A 22,148-nucleotide genomic window follows, 5' to 3' on the forward strand; every position below is an offset into this window, starting at 1 on the left:
GACTGCCATTAGTCTTTTTTTTTTTTTTTTTTTTTTTTCAGCTTCTGATGTTATTCATTTTTTCATCTGTGGTTCAAGCTACATGTAATTTCTTGTAAGCATACATTTTTATTTATTTCTTCAGAACCTAACAACACTTACTCGTATATTCCTCCTATTCATGTAAAAAAAACATGCAGGAGTTAACTCAAAAACAGTTTTACTACTGAGCAATTGTACTGATGTACAAAACAAAAAACAAAACAAAACAAAAAACAACAAAAACACAAGGTCTGTATACCTGTATACCTTCACCGAAGTAAACAGATCTATACCAGTTTGCACAGCTGAGGCTGTGATTCAGTTTTTTTTTGCAAGTAAGTAATGATTAGTAAGACCTTGCCTAGGAAATAACTCATGAATCCCAAGCTGGGAATGAAGCTGAAGTGGAAGTAGTGAAATTTCTTTCACTACTAGTTTGAAAAAGCCTGCATGTTCTCTTACAAGAATTTCAAAGCTTTGTTCTAGTGCTATTATTTGACTAATAGACAAAGCTGCAAGTTAATTGTAGTAAAAAGATTTATTGTCATTATAACAGCAAAAGCTGAAAAATGAAAGGTATCATTAAAAGGTGTCATTCTCCTTTATAAAAGCAGTTTGTTATGTAATTAGCTTTTGAATTCTGAGAGCACAAGTCCAGATGTCCCTTGCTCTTGCCTTGGCAGCCCATGCAGTACGTTTCATGTAAGTGGGGGTGGTTTCAAACTTAACATTTTTACCTCTGGCTTGTGTGAGCTCAGCTGAACATCTAAATGTATTTTAATAGGAATGAAATGAATATTTTAAATCTGTTTCTACCTATGTTTTTAGCAAGATAGCCAGATAGACAGTTTAGATTTTAGCATTAATGAGGTTACTTTGTAAACCACTAAAGGGTTTAATTTTTTGTATTTAAAATGAATGTTTTAGGAGCAAAAAAGTGAAAACTATGAGCAATAAAAAATATTAAATGCAATCTTGCAGCAATTTCTTTGAATCCAACTTGCATTCTGTCTTAGATTGAACTTTATTGAGCCACTCTTGTATCCAGAAGTTGTTATTTTTTTCCCACTGTCAAGTGTGTATTAAAATATGGATATTAGCAATATTTGTATCTTTGGTCACCATGTCTATTCGACATAGAAGACAACATACTGGACAAAAACCAGAAATAATCCATGGCTGGGACATTTTAGTTTTCAGCTGTCCATTTTGGAAAAGAGATTTTACAGAGGTTAAATACCTTGAACTTGAATTGATTTGAAGTTGACAGTGTTCTGAGGCATTTCACTTGTTTTTGCCCTTCATCAGTTTGCTATTCCTCTTTTCAGAATACAGTAACAAATTGCTGAATGATATCAATGTCCACACAGCAATTCGCTAGGACTAAATACTTAAATAGGTAGCTGCAGCAAAGATTTTGTAAGTTGTACACAGGTGAAATAGGTTTGAATAAATTGTTTACTAAATCATTTTGAATAGGAAACACATTTAGGAATATAAAACATTTCATAGATTGATAAAGCAAGGAACCCTTCTAACAATCTGAATTGATTTTGAGCTGAAATTTTGAGCTATTAAAAGTTTATATTTGGCATCCTGTGGACAAAGTATCTCTTCGATAAGAATTTCTAATGTTCAGAAAGAGTACATTTGTCTAGTATGCAGCACCATTATTACCCAGGTTTTGTACTGACATAAATATTTGCTAGTTTTTCTATGGCGGAGCTTGTGCTTCATTCGTGGTGTACATTAACCACATTTATGTTTTATTACTATTTCACTTGCACTTTTTGACAGCTTGAAAATTTTTACTGGTAGCTTGGAGTTTCATTAGGAGATGTCTGCAGGCTACAGACTGATAGTTGTAAATAAGAGAGCCATATCATTCTGACCTTATCAGGCTGCTGTGGACAAATTTTCCTCTACCAGCAATACTTGATACTTTTAATCTGATGTCTTTTATATTAAAATTTAGGATATCTAGTGGAAAAACCAAAGCTATCTTGAAATAAGGAATGTTAAAATAAATAAAAATTTCCTTTTGTTGTATAGCAAGTGTTGAAGGGTTAGCAAGATAGCAATTGTGATATCCTGAGCTGTCTTACAGGTGCCCTTAAACATTTTTGAATTACTGACATGACTCTTTACTCTTATAACCAACCCCAAGATCTACATTAGAAATGAGTCCTTTTCACCGAGTTGTAGGGTGATAGCTTAGTAGGAGGGGATGTAAACATAGCACAGGTCCTTGAATAGAAGGAAAACTGCACATGCATGACTGGTACCTGAGGTGTAGAGTTGCAAAAGCATGCTCTCAAATGAGTGGTTTTATTTTACTCAAAATAACCATGCTACAAAACTGAAACTTGGGAGAAATATCTTGGTTTAAATGACATTAGTAGGTGTTTTACCATTTTACTTTATTTTATTTTATTTTATTTTATTTTATTTTATTTTATTTTATTTTATTTTATTTTATTATTGTTTTCATAAAAGGATCCTGAATAGGAAAGGCAAGCTTTCTGCTGTGTTGCTGATGTAGTGCATGTATATATAATGTGTACAGGCAATAATACACAGATGCTACTAATGCTAGTAAGGTATTTGTTTCAATAGTCCAGTCTGTGCAGCTGATCCAGTAGATGTATAACTACATTTTAAAAAGAAGAGTGGGATGCTAAAATTCATTTTTAAAAAAATAATGAGAAGACATATAAAAAAATTGTCACTCATACCAATTTTGATATTAAAAGTTGATGTCAGGCCAGAGACACGCTGAAGTGATTTTTTTTTTTTTTAAATACATTATAATTTTTTAAAGTAACACGCCCACATAGGTTAGGAAAAAAAAAAAAAAAAAAAGAGCCTTTTATAATATAAAACATAAGACGATCTCTTAAATATACATGGTTATTCTGTAATTTATTTTCCTGTCTAACATTTTTATTATAATTATTATCTTAGAAAACTATATAGGAATAAGTATGGCATTCTGAAAGTATTAGCTTATAGTAGGACAAGTGTTGTCCTACTAAACACAAGGAATACCATGTTGGCCATGGTATATCATATACATTTTTTAACCACTCTGTTAAAATAAGGACCCGCTGTGTCATAAAATTGAATGTTTGATGAAAGAAATTACTTTAAAGCAATTACTCCAGTCTTAAGTGTGATGGTATTAACTTAAAAAAAAAAATAAAATAATAATTCATACCTCCCCTTTATTAACAAAACCATTGTTTTTCAATGTATGGCTTCAAAATAAAACATGTAGGTATTTTCTCTCACTAACTATCTCAGTGCAAGAACTTTAGTCCTTATAGTTTATTTCAACATTTCTGTTAGATATTTTTTCATATTTCATGCTCCATGCTGTATCTCTTCCTATTTCAATACCTGTTTTACAAGTGCCAATTTTTAATTTAGGTTAGAATCATTCAGCTGCGGTAGTGAAGATTTAAGTTCAAGTAGTAGCATTAGGCTAACTTTGCATTAATATTTCTAAAAATATTTCTGTCATTCAGAAAGATGTCAGGTCACCATTATCTGCTTCCACACAGGTGTAAATTTTACATATTGTACAGAAACTTCATGAAAAATGAAGTTAGGGGAAGGTCATTCTGCCATTTTACACTGTAACATTATGGGCTACATGAACTCAGCAAATAATGTTTTTTTTGTTTTTTTTGTTTTTTTTTAATAATAATTAATAAAAACTTTAAAAAATAGATGAAATCCTAAGGTGCTGCGATTACATACACATTCTCCTATCTTATATATATAGGAATTGCCAGATGACACAGTAAGAACATAGAGGAACTACAGAATTTACAGAAGAAATTGGTTACATTTAATGCATCTGCTCTTGTGTCAAGTTAGTATATGCTAACAGTAGCCACACAAGTACAACAAATGTATGTTGCTCTGTTCATACCTCTTCATCTCTTACCTCACTTAATTCCCTATATGCATTATAAATCTTTTCATCTCTTCATTCTCTCTGGCTGCTGCTTCTCCATCCAACCCTTCAATACTCCAGTTGGCTGGTAACCCAGTGAAGGTGAAGAGCAACTCAGACAGGTGATCCTTAGGGATTGTGTGTGTTGTTGTGTTTCTGTGCATAAATGCTTCCCTACTTGTGCCTTTATACAGTCATCTGCACTAAAGTCATTTGCAAAAAACTAGCTGCTAGATTTAAGTTTTGTAGAAGATATCCCTAGAGAAAAATGCAAACTTCATTTTTCATTCAGTTAATAAACAAATATATCTTGTCAGGCAAATTCTTTTTGAATGTTCTTTGTCAGTCACCACCTGATTCCAGTAATTCAGCCCAATCAGCACTGAGAACGTGAATGCAGCCGTATTATCAAGAGACAAACAACGTTTATATGGTAGGAGCTGTAAGTCTGGATCATCTGTGTAATGCTAGTCAGCCTCAGGTGCAATATTGCCAATTTTTGTGTACTTTTTATAGTATTTGAAGATACACAGAAAAATTTACGCTCTAGAGTATCCGTAGGTATTTTCCCATGTGATTGCTTTTGGGTAGTTTTCATCAGTTTCTTAAGGTGATTTAAGACTTATGCATAGAATAACTGCACAGAGTGCAAAATAACAGCTCAACGGCAATGAGATTATGACTACGGATGCTGTTTTTGGAATAAAAGAGTACTCTTGCTATCAATTACGAGTGAAATGTTGAGACCATCACTGTTTGCATCATCTACCTGCCTAGCATCCCTCAAGCCAAACCTTATGATTAGGAAGGTTGTGTTACTGATTTTGGAAGTTGCAATATTCTTTTATAGCTCTCTGGGTGAGGAGAAGTATATATGGCCATTACAGTGGCACCACAAGTCCATCATTCAGAAAATGTTATTTCAAAAACACTCAAAACATCCAAAACAACTGGTCTCTGTGTGAGTTTTTGTTGTATTATTATTTATTATTATTGTTATTATTAAAAATGTGTTAATTACCTGACTTCTTTCTGTTACTGAGTAATTTAAGCTGAAAGATGAAGCTATAATGAAGGTGGGGTCAGCACCTAAGAACCCACCAGTTGATTGCTGACCCCAGCATGTGAGGGTAGAGAATCAGAAGGGCAAAAGTGAGGAAAACTCATGGGTCAAGATAAAGGCAGTTTAATATGTGAAAGAAAAAAAAAAAAAAAAAAAAAAAAAAGGAAAAAAAGATGCAAAAGCAATTACTTGCCACTTCTGACCAGCAAACTGATGCCCAGCCAGCCTGCAAGTAATCACTGCCCTGGGAGAGACACCACCACCATGTATTGTGTACCACTCCCAGTGTATTTAAAAGTACATAGAGTACTTTTGTGTGAGTACTGCTGGAAGTCCAAGAAAAGGCCACTTCAAAGTTAGAAAGCCTCTTTCAACTGTCACATGGATTATGAATGGAGAGAAAAAGCAAACAAAATCTTGTCCAAGACAACCTGGTGTTCCAAGACTAATAGCAGTATACACGGAGATTTGACAGAGTATTTCTTGCCCAAGTTCTTTCATATAACTCAGATACAGTTTGGACATAAGAAACACGCAGCAATGTACATGTATTTCACCCAGGTTTATCACATTTTCAGGCTACAGATTCTTTGTCTTTAAACTGGAACATTTTAAATTGTATTTGTACTTATTAATTAAATTAAAATTCCAGAAAGCAGTTAATACTTCTAGAAGCATGCAGAATTGATAGAAGCTTCCCTACCTTATCGAATGTTGCCAAAGCAATGATAAGTTCCACAGGCTACTAAAATCATGGAGAGGTTAGGTCAGTCCTAAATTTAACTTAGAAATCTTGGGGAAATATTTCTATATCTTCTGGAAGAGTATAATGTTTTGTAAATTAACATGGCATGTTTCAGGAATTGCACTCCTGAAATAAAATCTTAGTGCCAACTTTCTTATTGCATTTTAAGCTATTTATGCAAACCTTGTCTCATAAAAATAATTGCCATTTGATTCCCAAATCCAGTGAACTCAACAGTATTTGTGATTATCTCATTGCTTCTGGCTGAGGTACTCAGACCACCCACTTTTAAATATGTGGTCTATACTAGATGTAGTATAGACTCCCATGCTTCCTTTGTGCTCTCCATTAAATAAATTGCTGAGAAGTGAGTTTAGCATTTTAAGTATCAGGAATTTTCCTTCAGTATATTAGGACATTTTTTCAGCCCTAATGTAAGCTCAAAACACATAGCTGCCAATATGAAAATACTGTTAAATGAAAAACATTAAGATTCTTTCCATTTCTGAAAAAGGTGACACTAGCTGACTTCAGTACAATATTTTCACCTTTTTTTGACACAGGAGATTGAATTTTTCAGTTTTATTTCTACATATTCATTATTCATTTTTACTTTTTTTTTTTTTTTTTTGTAAAGAGAGAAAATCTTACAATATGAACAACAGAATTAATAAGTATAACATTTACCGAATTGTCTTTGCTGCTCTGGCTGTCACCCTTTTATGTTAACATGCGGTGACTGATGTGAAATAGAGGTTAGATGCTTTTGGACTTAGTCAGCTTTGCCTTTTATAGCCATTCAAACAATGTCAGAGAACACTGGGATGATTACAGGGAGCTATAAGAAAGAGTGTGAAATCAGATTGACTCAAATTAATCGCAGTATTAATAGATTGAGAATAATTAGCTTTGTACCCTAGCTGTATTTCCAGAATCATATTAAAGCTGATTTGTAATATCACACGAAGCCTTACCAGTGAAGAATTGCACTGTATAAGGAAATGTCTTATAGAATAGCACACTGTAGTGCCCCTTAAAAGTCCTGAAACCAAACATGTAAACAAGAGTCTTGAATGAATTTATATCAGTATCTCAAAAGTTTAAGGATGCTAGATTGTCTACTTAAGTTTGAGAGCATTATAAAATATATTTCCAAAGCTACTTTACAAATCCATTCTTGTATTTATTTATAATCCTCCCCAACAATTTCAAGTTTACAAATTTCACCAGATGGAAGCCAGCTATTTCATAATAGCTCAGCAGACATAGCAAAGGTCTCACAGCCACGGCAGAGACTCTGTAGTTATCTTGCCTCAAAATATAGCCTAGGGCTCATTTACTGACCACTATGTCTGTATAAACTAATTACAACAGTAATGGAAGAGGATTTTCTGATTTGCTTTCAAGAAATCTAATGAAGAATAATAGTTAAAGCAAATATATGGTATATGTCAAGATGCAGAACAGTTGTTTAGGCTGAACTAGTTTGCAATGGTAGAATTCCTTTTGCTTGAATCACTTCAAATTTTATTGTAAGAAATAAGTTTCCCTCAACAAATGATGGAAAAAAAAATCAAAAAAACAAACAAACAAGCAAACAAACAACAACAACAACAACAACAAACACAAACCAACCACCAACAAAAACACATTGGTTTTGGTCTGTTTTTTAGTTTGTTTATTTGTTTTTGTTTAGTTTGTTTTTGGAGATCTAGTTCATGCAGCCTTATAAACAGTGAAAAGCTCTGCTCTCCTAACCTGTGATTCAAAGACCTTTTGTTGTTGTTGTTGTTGTTGTTGTTGTTGTGTATCAGCTAATAAAGCTGATATATGACAGCTCTGTGCTCAAATGTAATTGGAGAGAAGTGAGGTGATCTCAAAACCGTGATGGTGTGAATCTCCTGAGATTCTTCCCAGTTTTTAAGTCTCAGTGGACTTGGCTTTCTAAACTGTGTAAACCTCAGGAATGCTCCTTTTTCTAGGCCCATTCCAATCCATATTCCTGGCCCTAGTATCTTGTTTTCCATAGGAAGGAAATTCAAGAAGTTTATATACTCAAGTTTATATACTATCTTGATAAAAACCACAGCACTGGTAACTGTCAGGTGTTTGAGGCCTATAAGTAGGGTCCTGGGCTGTAGGATGCAGCTATTATTATTCGGCCTAATCTGGGATTTCCAGAAAGTATTAATTTCACTGATGTTGTAGAAATCACTTCTACAAATTCTCTCTACCAAGAAATGAAACAGAAGTTACTCTGCTTCCTTTACTCTTACTTTCAGTGTGAGACAACGCATTTTAGAATTTAAACCTTAATATTTTTTTCACCAGTTTCTACTTGATGCAAGTATGTTATGCTTACTCACTTCATGTGTTCGTTATCTTATTGATTGAAATCTATAATTCCTGAGCACAGGTGTATCCTCCAACTTTCAAAAGATTCATTTTCTGTTCAGGCAGATCATCTGCAGGCCATTGACCTAGATGATCTTTGTCAGTTCCAATATGAGCAATATGTAATGAATACCCATAATATATTTCAAGCAAGCAAGCTTTTTTTTTTTTTTTAAATTTGCTTTATCAAAATCTCATTCTATTTTAGTGATATCCTTCTTGTGTCCTCTTCTGAAATATAAGAGATGAAGCGGTCAACGGAATAGAAGTGAAGGAATATTTATTCTCTTCATCACTTGGCACTGTGTCTATACTGTCTGCAGGAATCTTTGGAAAACAAAACAAAACAACAACAAAATAAAGCCTGATGCGCTCACTGATCTATGCCAATGTGCATATATTCCCAGTGAGAAAATGTTTTCATATTGGCTGATCTAGCCTAGTGCTTGATGCTCTTACAAAAGCACACAGCCAGTTCGCCAGTCTGAAGTGTGCGGTGTTACATCAGCTCTCTAGGCACAGTGGAAGATTCGGCCAAAGGGTGAATTTCAGTCTAAGATGTTTGAGTATAAGCAGCTTAACACTTCAGCAGCAACTTGGACTGCAAATAAAATCCATTCTGTGCCTATGTAGCAAGTGTTAGTGCCTGCACCAAGGAACCAGAGTACAGTGTTCCAAACAAAGCAGAAATTGGGTGCTTGCAACACTCGCAGAGAATTGGATTCATGACTGCTTCATTCATGCAAAGCCCTGAACTCAGGGTTGTTTTTTCTTTTATTTTTTGTTTTCCTGGATTTTCCAAATTGATGGGATTTCTTGAGAGTATGTGTTTGGGCTGTGCTCCAGCTGAGCTTGTTAAAAGCAAAACCAAACAAAACAAACAGTTACAAAGTGGGCACAATCACATTTTATGCTCACATATCAGGCCATATCTGCCTTGTTGTGGATGGGATATCCTGAGATCGTTGTCCTGCCCATGTGTTTAACCCATGAGGTCATTAGAATCCTTTGTGTCATGCTTCCAGGGTCAGTTTTTTTTTTCAACCTTAGAAGAGTTTTTTATCATTATTGTATCTTCTTCTCTATCTTTAGGAAGATCCATGTTCGGTTTTCTTTCACACTACTGAAACTACATGTTAGTAGTCAGGCTTGGATAGATATAAGTATATAGGTCTGGACTCTACAATATCCTTAATGTATCTTCAGATCACTAGCTGAATGCTTAAAAACTGTGAACTGAAAGAGCTTGTGGCAGTGAAGCAGGCCTGAAGGGTGCTTGCTTAAGATTGTCTTTGGCGTTACCTTTTGACAAAGGCTAAGAAGCTCCCTGCTAAGCATATTGGCAATTACAATACACACTGTTTAGGTTTTTTATTTCTTTCCTTACTATTGCAACTGTGGAAGAGAATCCAGCAGCATAACTTGGGCTTAAGAATCCTGCCAGAGAGAGAGAATATGGTAAACAGTAGACTGGTTGTCTACTCCTAGTCAATCAATGAACAGAAATTATTGCCAAAGATTTAAGTTTTTAAACAGCAGAGATTTTTCAGCACTCTTAGAAAGCTACAGAGAACTTTCTGGTGATTTATATGACTGATATTTTAATTAACTTTATGAATAAGTCTATTTTTAAATACGGCAGATGATGTTTTAACTATACAGTTAGCAAGAAGAATGCTGCTCACTTTATGAAGCACTATAGTGTAAGGAAAGCACAAAACCAGCTATCAATAATGATGAATTTGGATGCATCTCTAGTGAGTTAATTAAAATGACAGTAAAGTTTCAATTTTAGTAAGAATTTTGTTGCTGTCAATAAGATGAAAGTATTTGGGTGGATTTTTAGCATCTTACGTAGGTGCCCAGTGGACATAGCAACAGAAATTAAGCCTTAGTAATTAATACTAACAGAAAAAAAAAACAACATAATTGTTAAAAGCGATAATTGCCATCTGTTCTTGTCAGTATTATTAATGTGCATAGAATGGCCTTTATTACAAAATAGCTTACAACTGTAGCGTTGACAAAATTTGTTTCTTTCAAAGTAGCTGGACTTGCATTAAAGAAGTTAAAGTGGGCAAACACATTCAAAATGTTAACACAGCCTAATAACATTGGTGTATCAGCCAATTTATAATTAGTTTGCAGATTGCAAGGGATACAGATCTCCTAGGATTCAAACCACAATATCTAATACTTGTGGATAACATTGTGAACTGTTCATGCATTATTCTTTGGTGTCCTTTAACTGGCATACTTAAGCTGGCAATGCAAATTTGATTTCTTACTTTTGGAGGAAAAATGATGCCTTTTTTCAGTTTCCATAGTTACTCGTCTTCAGTTAATTTATTTGCTACGCAAAAGTATGTCTTTTATCAGTTTTGTAAATTTAATATACTTAAATTACAAGATTTTTGACTTACTTTTCTAGATCTGGAAGGAACAATTTAATACACTTACCAAAACAATACTTTGCAACTGGTTGTTATCAGTCTTTTTCAACAAAGTTTCCCAGTTTGTGCTCTCAGGTTATCATCAGATCCTTGTGTTGTCCTCAATCACTTTTACTTTAAAATCTAGTAGCTACTTTCTGCAAAGTTGACAGCTGAGTAAAGGGCTGAAAAGCATTAGATTTTTACAAGATTCATGAAAATCACTGCTTAGGTTAGGAAAAAATAATAAAAAAGAAGTATTTTATTCAATAATCTCTGTAAAACAGGATATTCTCTGATCTGGCAATGTACTCGTGTTTGACAGCAGAAAGAAAGCCAGGTGCAGGTGGCCATCACTTGTAGCTCACTGAGCATCTCCTGTCCAGCCAAAGAAAACCATTGTAGTTCTGTAGATCACTGAATAACTTCCACTGGAAGATTTTTATTAGCGTAGGATTCAGATTAAAATTACTCCTAGTTTGTAGAGAAATGAAATATACATGATTATTCAGGATAGTATTTAAGCAAATGTATAGCTTTAGGCAAATACGTATGCTGAGATTTTCCCTTGCTGAAAAATGCTTGAAATAGTTTCTGAACTGGGGCAATGGAAATTTGCCTCTTGAGGCATTTTATCAAATTCAAAGGGAAGTTCAGGAACCTATTTATTTTTATGCCAACAGCTCAGAAGAAATGCTTTTAAACAGCTGGATCCATAACAGATTGCCAAGTGCATCTTGAAATAAACTGCTCTTAAACTCTCTTGTGTGCTTTCCCATTTTAACCTTTTAGCACATTTAAGATGTAATCCTTCAAATTGTTGGACGATTACAATAGGGAGATTACTGTCCATTTCAGTACATGGATAACAGATTATGTATATTTTTCTTTTTTATAATGATTCCTATAGGGCTCTTCAACTGCATTTTGTAAGGAGTAGTTTGAGGAAGTTGAAGTGTGGAGTGTTAGGTTTAAGATATCTCAAAGTAATTTCAGATTTTAAAATGTACAGTTCAATATACACAGAGGCTGATGAGCACAGATGCTCGATGTTTCTATAAATACTTTATCTGTTTGGCTGAAATTATTATATAGAATGGCAAATTTCATGAGAGAAGTAGTGAAATTTCTCAGCTCAGCATTCAGGATCAGTGGACATAAATATTTTCCTGCAGATGACAAAGAATTAATATATTCCTTTTATATTTGTCAGCTTGAAAAACAACAGTAATCACTGACAGCAGAGTTTATCATTCTTAAAGCTCTAGTCTAAAAACTCTAATCAAGATCTTTTCTGTGAGGAAAAATCTGAAAGAACTTCAGCTCATTTCATTGTTGTGTGCTCAGGATCTCTCCCTGCACCTAAAAAAGTGGCTTTTCTTTATTTGCAGTACTGAAATAGCAGCTGCAGTGGTTTGGTGTGGCTCTTGTGTGATTCCCATCAGACGTAGTGCTGTGAAGGCAAAGAAGGTGCCACTTGGTCCTGTCCATGACCTATTTGGTTTTGCTTGTTACCCCCTGTGTTTGCATCCAGTGGCCAGCTGTGAGGTTTTGTGGGTTTTGTTTGACGACATTGGCTTCCAGAAGGCTTCCAAGACTTTAGGTGCTTTCTTTGAAATCCTTGAAGATTGTTGCAGTTTGGTGTAGCAGAATTCACAGTAGAATCTATTTTCTGTGGGATGTTAATATTCCTATTGTCATCCTTCATATACAAAATGTGCACAAGAGTCGGGAAACAGCTACTAGCAAAGGTGTTCCCAGCACTCCTGTATTTGAATAGGAATATTCAGTTACATGTCAAGTTTTAAACAAATGCTACCCCATCACAATTCATTGCTGGAAAACCTAGGAGCAAAATGCAAATATATAGTGCTTCTATGCACCTCAATAATATTTAATGTTTCATCTATCACAAGCAAATGATTTTATATTATTTTCAAGCATACAAGAACAATGCTTTATGACAACTACAAACACTTTTTCTAGGTCATCTTCAGGAGATTCACTTACACTTCTTTTTGTAAGTATGCTTACTCAGATGAACTCATAGTTTTAACCTTGATATGATTTATAAGAATTGGGAATAACAGAGCTGAGTTTTTAAGGAGTAATCATAAGAACATAATAGTCAGAACATAGGAGCATAATAAGAAGAACATAATCCTTGCAGGGTTTATTATCATCAGATCAAGTGATGAAACAAGTTGCTATATTTTACTTTTATTAAGTGTGTCCCTCTTCTATAAAGCACAAAATCCCAGAAGCAAAGTAGTAGTAGCAGTCCTTGCCTATAAAAGCTGACCAAGCACTCTTCATTATTGAAGAGTCATTTTCACTTCCAAAAATGAATCAGAAAACAAGAGTAAACAAGCAAACAATCAAACAAAAACTCATGCCAGAAAGGTGAAACAAAGAACAAATATGCTGTTTACATCACAAAATAGTTGCTGATAGATTATTTCTGCACAGTGTAGATGTCAGTCCAGGCTGCTGGTTTAATTGATCCTAATTATAGTGGTAAGTACACAGGCTGTTCCCTTTAACATAGGATAATGCTTACCCCCATAATTATCTGCAATAATTTTGTAATATGGTGCTATAATATTTAAAAAAAAAAAGGGGGGAGGGGGGACTTATAAGTAGCTAGACTTTATAAATTCACAATTCCATGAATTAAAAACAGCACAACTAAGAAGTCCTCTAAGTTTACGGCATTACCCTGTCCAGAGTCTTCCAAATAACCAAAGATATATGTAAACGGAAATGCACAGGCTTGCTACTTGTAATTCAGATATAAAATACTTTCCCTAAAAGCTTTGTTAACACATATTGTGTGTGTGATACGTAACATCTGTTCTTTAGTGATTATCTGGTTCTATTTGGAAGACCAAGGATAGATATCACAAGATGGTTTTACAAGATCATCTAGTTTTTCTGGAATATGGTATGTCTGAAATTGAAGCTTTTATCACTGGGCCAAACTGGAAATCAAGGGAGAATTCTTGAATATTTTACCTTCTTAAACAAATGCTAAGCCTCAGGTAAACTAGATTCATAAAATTTAGTATGCCATAAATTATCACGCTGCGTATTTCTTGTACTTAGCATAAGTACAGAAAGGCTAAAAAGACTTGCTTTTGTTATCTAGGCACTCCCTAGTCTTCTCCAGGTAGCTATATGCTTGCTGGATGTCACTAATAACAGTGAAGGAAAAATGATCATTTTTTTTCTATTTACTAGAACATACAAATATGAAAGTGAAAGTTTCTATTAGGGCTCTTCTGCTCCTGCTGTGCTGAACTGATTGATGGGGGAAATCCCCAGGAGGAGTCATCTCTGAAGACCACAGCAATTTAGTGTGTTGTCAACTTATGCAGCTGTTCATTTTACATTAATTTTCTGTGTTATTCAAGAAGCTTTCAAATTAATGTAATCAATAACATTAATGACCTTTAAAAACCAAAGCAAGTACTAGCAATGGAATGCTAAATATAGAAACCATCTATATTAGATAACAAACTGTCTATCAAACTAAAAGTGTTTCTAAAATGGTGGGCTCTAAGAGAGATATATTAAATTAATTAATCAAATAATGAAAAACTAGATGTATGGCCATAAAATAGAATGACTGTTAATTTCCTTCTCTTTCTTTCTCTATACTTCTCCCTATATATAAATGTATCTTCCCTTATTATCAACTGGGTACCCTGATACAAACATCCTCTGATGTTAGTTTTTTATGTGTTGTGTATGAAAATATTTTGAGGCAGCTGAACGTAAAATTATCACTTCAGCTACCATTCAAACAGACATAGGAATACAATTTTATCCACACTATAGACCCTTACAAATCCATTGTCTTCATGCAGCTGTCTTGAGGACCATATGTACATGTAATTATAAATCTGCATTGCATATAAGAAATAAAGCTTAGAGCAATTCTTTTTCCTGTTTTCTTTGTTTTCTTCTTTTGAGAGTTGCCATTTCTGTTTCAGTCACTCTTTTTTTTCTGACAGCTCTCTAAACAAAGTAAGATGAAATTATATGACTTGGAGAGGGAGACCTGGATGGGGGCAATACATGGTACTGAATCCAAGACTAAAATATCAGTTTCAGAAAATAAATAAATAAATAAATAAAAATAAGTAGGTGCATATTTAGATCTTTGAAGCTAAACATTTTGTTCATTGTCTCTTATTTCTATCATATAGTAAGTGACAGTTTCAAAGACTTCAGGATTTTTTTCTACAAATAACATAATTACAACATTTTTGTAGCATAGTGAATGGAGAAAACGGCAGTGTTGGTGAGCAGCATCATACCTGACTTCCTACAAGGAGGCTCCTATTCCTCATCTCCAACATCTATATTATGACTGCTTAGCTTAAGCTTTCCATGCATTTTGACTAGATTATACTATTTAGCACTGGGTTATAGTATTTACCTGACTGTTAATATACAGGAGTTTTCCTGGAAGTCTAATCCTCAGCATTTATATGGTAATTTACTCTGTGTAAATTAAAAAAAAAAAACATAACTCCAAAAGAGTAATTTCTCATTGTATGGAGTAATGTGGTTTATTTTCTCCTTGTTTCTATTGCAGCTAAATGGCTTTTACATTTTATTTGGGATGAAAAATTAGGGGATACAAAAAATGGCAACAACTTCAGTGAAAATCTTTTTAGTTTTCTGTTACTGGTAGTGTTAGTGTAAGGGAGCTTGCTATGTTGTGTTTTCTCCATTTTGAAGCTTCTAAGGGGAAAAGGATTGGGTAGTAGTTATTATTGTTCTATAGTGATGCAACTGCAAGTGGTATGATAAGGTTTTTCTGAATTCTCTAGAACAGCAATATACAGAAGTTGCTTCCCATTCTCTTAGTTTTCCTGTTATGTGGACAGGTTCAAATAGATTCCCTGAAGCTTGTGTGATAGTATTTATAAGCAGACTTCTTGTAATTTGTAATGAAAAAGAAGGAATGCTTTATATGTTGTATTTTTCATTCTTAAATTTTGTTTTCCGTTTCATATGTAAACCATTTTCCAGGGGGAATTATCATTTAATTCTTTTGCTTTCCACTTACTACTTCATTTCAGTTGTAAGTCATCAGTGCATTTGGAAATTCTACAGCTAGTTTCTCTATCTTGGTAATTTATGTAGATTAGAAGCAATAAAGATCTGAGGACTGACTCCCCTGTGACCCTTTTCAACACTTTACTTTCTAATCACTTTACTTTAATCAGTTCTTTATCTGTTCCCATGTTTAACCTGAATCTTTCCTGCTTTCTGTTTAAGATGAAGACTATCATTTGAGACATTATCAAAGGCTTTATGTAAATCCAAATTATGGTGCTTGTACTATTATTATCAATTTTATTTCTAATTTTCTCAAAAATACAGAGTGGTTGGTTGTCAAGATCTCAATTTTTTAAAATGTCTTATGATGGTAAATTACATTTGTTTGAAATTGCTGACAATTATTTAATGTTTATCATCTTTAAATGTGTTGTCTGCGATGCTGTAAACTGTGAATTTTTATGGCCGGTTCCCTCTGCTTGTTTTCTTATTATTCCACATTGTGTCACTCAGTATGTCAGTGCATTCACACACATTAGTTGGCTGTAGTGAGGCAGGCAAAGCAATAAGTAGTGATTCTTCTGCAGTCTCAGGATGTACAAAGCTAATTACCACAGAATTGTTGAGGCCTGCAGAGGAGTTACATGCCTTTGGTGCTAACAGGTCTGATTGTCTATAAAGTTACAGAAAAGGGCTGCAAAGTTTTTCTGTTCTGGTCACTGCATTGAGGATACGCACTAAGAAAGGGAAAAAAAAAAAAAAAAAAAAGAAAACTTGCCTACAGAAACTGAGGTAGTCCAAGAGTAAAAAACATAATTGGGATAGATTGGCTGCATTAATATGTGTGTATAAGCAGAACAGGGAGGTGGTGTCTGCTGGGAAGTGGAAGGTCTGGGCAGCAGAGAAGGGAAAAAGGGTGAGTGAATGGATTCCTCTTCCTTCTTTATAAATGTATATTCTTTTTTTGGAAAGTACCTTTATTTGTCACTCTTCATTTTAGAGAGAGAGTAAAGTCCTTTCAGATTTTCAATTTTCAGATATTTTTTTTTTTGATCCAAAAATCAGTACTTAACTGAACATTGAATATTTATCTTCTGCTGTGTCTAAAACTGTTGCCCAAATATATTAATATAATAATATGCACTACCACTGTTATGTTTTTCATTTCCAAAACGTTCTAAACATTATCACATTTAGAATAGTATCTGATGGAATACATGCCAGTTTTCATTTATAACAGAGAAAGGGTTAGACAGAGAAATTAGAAAGCTTATGAAAAAACAGAGGAAGACTTAAGAGGTAAAATGAAATATACATTCAAGCTTTTCAGTCTGGTGGTTAGTATCTGATCTATCACAAAATGATCCTTCTGTTGACAGCTGCTGAAACAGGTTGACTCTGATTAGTTTTGACTGAGTCCCTTAGACAGATTTGCCTATTAATCTCACCATAAATACAAAAGAACTAGAATTAACATTGATCAAAATGATAAAGATTTCTCCGAGAAGCTAAGGATAAGGATTTAAAGATAATGGTTCTATTTTTCTTATTTTGATTACAAGTAAAGTTTAATGCAAGAACAGATGAGTTGGTATTAGGATAGTTGTGGAAATTTGAATATGAAATGACTTGGATAATTTTAAATTAAATAAACTTTAAAATGCAATAAAATAAATACAAGTTGTTTCAACTTTTGGCATTACTGACAAACTGTTAAGATGCTGTATGTGCAGTGAAAAGGCCCATACAATGTTATAAATGTTCCATTATGAACACTGCTAGCAGTCACCTTCTAGTGTCCCACATCACATATCCACAGCTTTCTGACCCTCGGTTCTCCTTTTTAATGGAGAAAAGACAGATTCTGTGATGCACTCTAAAGACTAGCAATAATAATAATAAAAAATTATATATTTAATAACGCTATATTTCAAAAACTTACATTGAACAGGTCTTTCACCTGTAGATACATAAGTTCCTGGTCATCCAGGACCAACTGCTTTGGTAGACATTGCATATTACAGTACACAGAATGAAAGCAGTTAAGAAAAATGATATAGATTAGCAGATTCTGAAATAACACTTCAATAACTCATCAAAATATCTAAAGACAGAAGAACTGGGTAATATTTTGGAAATATCTTTTTGTCCGTTCTTCCCTGATACAGTTTGCAGTGAACGGCTACCATGGTAACATATTTAATTCAGCAATCTTCAGATCTACGCTGTCCCTCAATTCTATGAACATCTTTTTCAATAGAGCAATGCTAGAATAGGATGTTTGCTACCCGAATTACAGCTATTAATCACTTTGGATAATACAAGGATGTGTCAAGTTCCTCTCCATTTACCTAGCAGTACATGCTTGTATAATACATGTACTGTTTGGAACAGTCATATTTCCTTACAGTGAGAACAGCAAAAGATCAGTCAATATTTGCAATAAAAATATCCTTTCAGTTTCCTATAAAAATAAACCCAAGTACCCCAAAATGGAAGAACATCAATGACAATACCAAATAGTCAGTAAAAGACACAGCAGGCAGAAAGTCAAAATAGAAATGGAATTTATAGTGCTTTCAGTATGGCATTGACACTGAACAAGCAGTAACACTTTTGTCTGAGATGTGCATTTATTTATTTATTAAAGGGAAACCTCTATACAGAACAAGAATTGCAAGAACATGTGAAAACAAGAAAGAAACAAGATTGTTCTGGAGTTTTCCTTTACTATGCCTCTTCTCTTTTGAGTAGGTCTTTTTCTGGGAAATAATAAGGCTTTTGTTACAGCAATGATCTATGGGAAAGGCTTGGGAACTCACCTATTAGAGAAGGTGACTGAAAAGAGAAGGTAGCTTCTATTAAAAAGACCTTCTTCCTTTTTAATAAGAAAACAGCCAAAAAAGCTTGAATTTCCCAGGCTGTCTGGGAAGCATATGCTTACATGATTTTCTATATATTATCCTTCAGATTACAACACATTATTTTAGCGCTCACTCTTTAGACCAAATAACTTTGTTTATGGCTGCATGTATATGTATCTATCTTTTCTGCACTCCCATAAATAAGCAATTATCTACTACTCAGAAGCCACTTCAGATGATCATTGCTTACACAAGAAGTTGTGAGGCTTAAGGCTGACTGATTTTAGTCAATAGACAAGTGCAGAGAATTTAAATAGTCAAATTTTGAACTTTATGAAATATGTAAATTTCCACATTTGTGTTTGTGTAAGCATTTATTTTTCAAGGCTTTCAGGCAACAAAATAGTTGTTGATTTAAAATACTTGCATGGTTAATTATTTGTTACTTAATTGGGGTAAATATCAGAGCGATGCTCTTACACCAAATTCTAACATTGACTTAGGTTTGGTGTCTGTGTATATGTGAGGATTCAGCTCAGAATTTTCTGATTATTCTGCAGTTTTCAGTAGCTGTTAAGCATGTTATTAAAGTGAAAAATGATAGGTATTCCATAAATCAGAAATACTCCAAAAATACAGAAAAAAAAAAAGCTATTTCAAGTAATGAGCAGGTTGTGTTTGACATTGTCAAGGCTGACTTAGTGACACAGAGTAGGTTTGTAAGTCTACTACATGTTTTACTACAGCACACTTCCTTTATTTGCAGTTTGCTTCTCATTTTCATGTTTTTATGCTAGCTTATCTTCGAAAGAAGTTTTTAAATTAAAATCTATTAAACTGCAATATCATTTGTTTTATAGTGTGCTTCTGAAGGTATCAAAGCTTTTACAAACCAGGTGATTTTAAAAACTGTAGGAAAGAGTGAAATATTTTTGTCTTTGCCTTATCTTTACAAATAAGGTATTTTTTCACACTTTCTTGTACTTTCTCTCTGATCTACTTAATTTTTTTCTACAATGAAACTCTGTGAGCACTGTCAGTAAAACTTCTTTAGTGGTAGCAATAAAAACAGCATACTCTTTGCCAACATACTCTTCCTGAAAATTATGCTTCAAGGACAGAGTGAAACATTGCTATCATACGCATATGCGATCTTGGGGGTATTATTTCATGTTTTACCATCAAAGACAAAAGGAAAGTTTCAGTTATCATTCCTGTAGTTTTGCAGTGATGAAAATAAATGAAAAACAATAGAAGCACTGACGTGAGGCAGTAAATTTGATGTGCTCTTATCAAAAAGCTGCATTTATGGGACTTCCACTCTATCGGGATATACCTCCGAATGCTAAAACTTAACTGGAAATAAGGAGCGATTTCTAAGAAATATGTGTTCTATGATTATTTTAGTCATGAAAAGAATGAGAAATAAGTTGGTTTTAGCCCATGAGATTTGGAAGTAGACTAAGTTAATTTTCACCTTCTGTAGTACAAAAAATCTCATGAACATTTTTGTTATTGTAACGCTAAATAGCAAACATGAATGATTAGTAAATTATTATTATATTTTAATTCTTTTCCTTGTATGCACCATGGCTTACTATCTTATGCTAACTTGTATGTGGCATTTGTTTTTTATGTATTTATTGCTGTAAAACCTCTGAGCATGAACCTCTCTTGTTCAATCAGAGAAAGAAAAAGTGTCCCCTGCCTGGCAGAACTTAAAACATAAGTGCTAAAAAAGAGTCAGTGGATGAACAGAAAAGGAGCAAAATAGAAGAAATGCTGGACAATTAAAATATCTGTGGGCATAGTCACTCGGATTCCAGATACTGTAGAAAATTAGGTAGATACCTCATAAAACAAGCACTGAAATATGCTTAAGACTACTAAAGGTGAGGTGTTTGCCCATAAATGTAAAAACAAGTAGGAGGTCAGCTTTCATGAACTGCCTGAATCACATCAAGCGTATTTCTTTTACATTTTTTGCCATTCTAAGAGCATACTGCATTTCCCAAACCGTGGAGTTTTATTGATGAAAATCACTGAGGGGAAAGTAATTAACATTAATCTATATATATTTAACTAACTAATGAAGGTGATTTGCCTTAGCTGTGCATTTTGAGATATCACTAATAATACCTTATCTTCTTTATAACAGGTAAATACTCCATTGCAGTAGATCACCAGAAGGAACTGCAACATATTTCAAAGGTAAGGACCTCCTTAAAAATAATACTTCAAATGTTCATTCCTTCTGGTTTATCAGTTATAAAAGAAAATGAAGAATGTTAATTCTTTATGACTATCTACCGGATAGAATTGTAGACTGTAAACTTAATAGTCAGAAAAAATATAGATAGTATTAATCAACACAGAATTCGACTTCTCTTTGTGAATATGTTTACATAAAAAAGACAAATTTTCACTTTTCTCTACTTAGAAAGGATAAATATAATTAATTTGATAACTACAGAAAAAAGGCTTCATATATGGAAATTAAATATTACAAGCTTGTTATGTTTTTATCATATTTTTCTTTGGGCAAGATTAAAACTACTAGACTTTTTCAAATGTTTGGGATAGTATAATTTTTTTAGAATATGACAACTTGTTAACATTTTATTTGTCACTGATACAACTTTCACTCTTATAAGAAATATGTTTGACTTCAGTTCTAAGTGTTTAATTAATTCTGAGAGCTCTTTAGCTTTATAATACATTTTTTACTTTTATTTGTGCGACATAATTCAGTGTTAACATGTACAGACTGTGTTTTGTGGTCCTTTATTGGTCTTTAGCTACCTCTCCGGTAGCAGTAGTTGAATAACTGTTAAACTGTTCCATACTGTGCCCCCCATACAGAGATTACTGACTGCCGTCATATACAAGGGTTCACTAAAACTGTTATTTGTAAGTCATCAAGTTAGAGCAGATACTGTTAACACTGTGGTCTGCTCTAAGTTTGGATTTGCTAACAAGACAGACATCAAGAACGGTAACTTATTGTTCTTGTTTAAAAACACTGCAAACTTTAAGAGCCCACCATGCTTTTATGCATACACTGATGGGGATAGAAAATCCTGTGTTAATTAATATTAATTAATGTTTAGCCATAAATTTCAACATAGATATTTCTTTTTCCAGAAACAAACAAACAAAAAATTGGTTCCATAATTATCTCAGCCTCCTAATACCTAATTCATGGCATCTGAATTACAGACACTATTAAATATATATATATGTATTATTTTTTTTCCTCTGGGTTCATGTAGGTAAGGGAGAAGTTCTGAAAGAGTTCCACATGTTTCTGGGGATTCTGCCAAATGTGGTCTGAGTACATGATTTTTTATGGAACAAAATTATGTGGGCAGGGCTTTTCTTGAGAGAAAATCCTAATGGTTAGGATGGAGAATCTATTATGAGTGAAAAACTCAGAGGCTTGACTCAGAAGATAGTGAGATCCAAAATAGGGTCTCATAGACAAAGGACTTGTATCCCAGAAGAATGCCTGAGATGTTCAGCCTTTCACTATTCTGACTCCAGTACTCTTATGAATTTGCTATATTTTTTTAAGACTTTCATTTCAAAAATTCCT

At 33.7% G+C, this 22,148-nt stretch overlaps 1 protein-coding gene across 23 annotated transcripts in view; it reads left to right on the plus strand.

Moving 5' to 3' along the window:
* TENM3 (teneurin transmembrane protein 3) overlaps positions 1–22,148 on the plus strand; it is a 1,325,064-nt gene that overhangs the window by 180,023 nt on the left and 1,122,893 nt on the right. For all 23 annotated transcript variants that reach the window (XM_068681265.1, XM_068681272.1, XM_068681274.1 and 20 more), the window contains exon 3: positions 20,712–20,764. The gene's annotated coding sequence lies outside the window, so the exon portion shown is untranslated. The remainder of the gene's footprint in view (positions 1–20,711; positions 20,765–22,148) is intronic.

The sequence above is a fragment of the Anas acuta genome, chromosome 4, assembly GCF_963932015.1.
Source record: "Anas acuta chromosome 4, bAnaAcu1.1, whole genome shotgun sequence".
Lineage (NCBI taxonomy): Eukaryota > Metazoa > Chordata > Aves > Anseriformes > Anatidae > Anas > Anas acuta.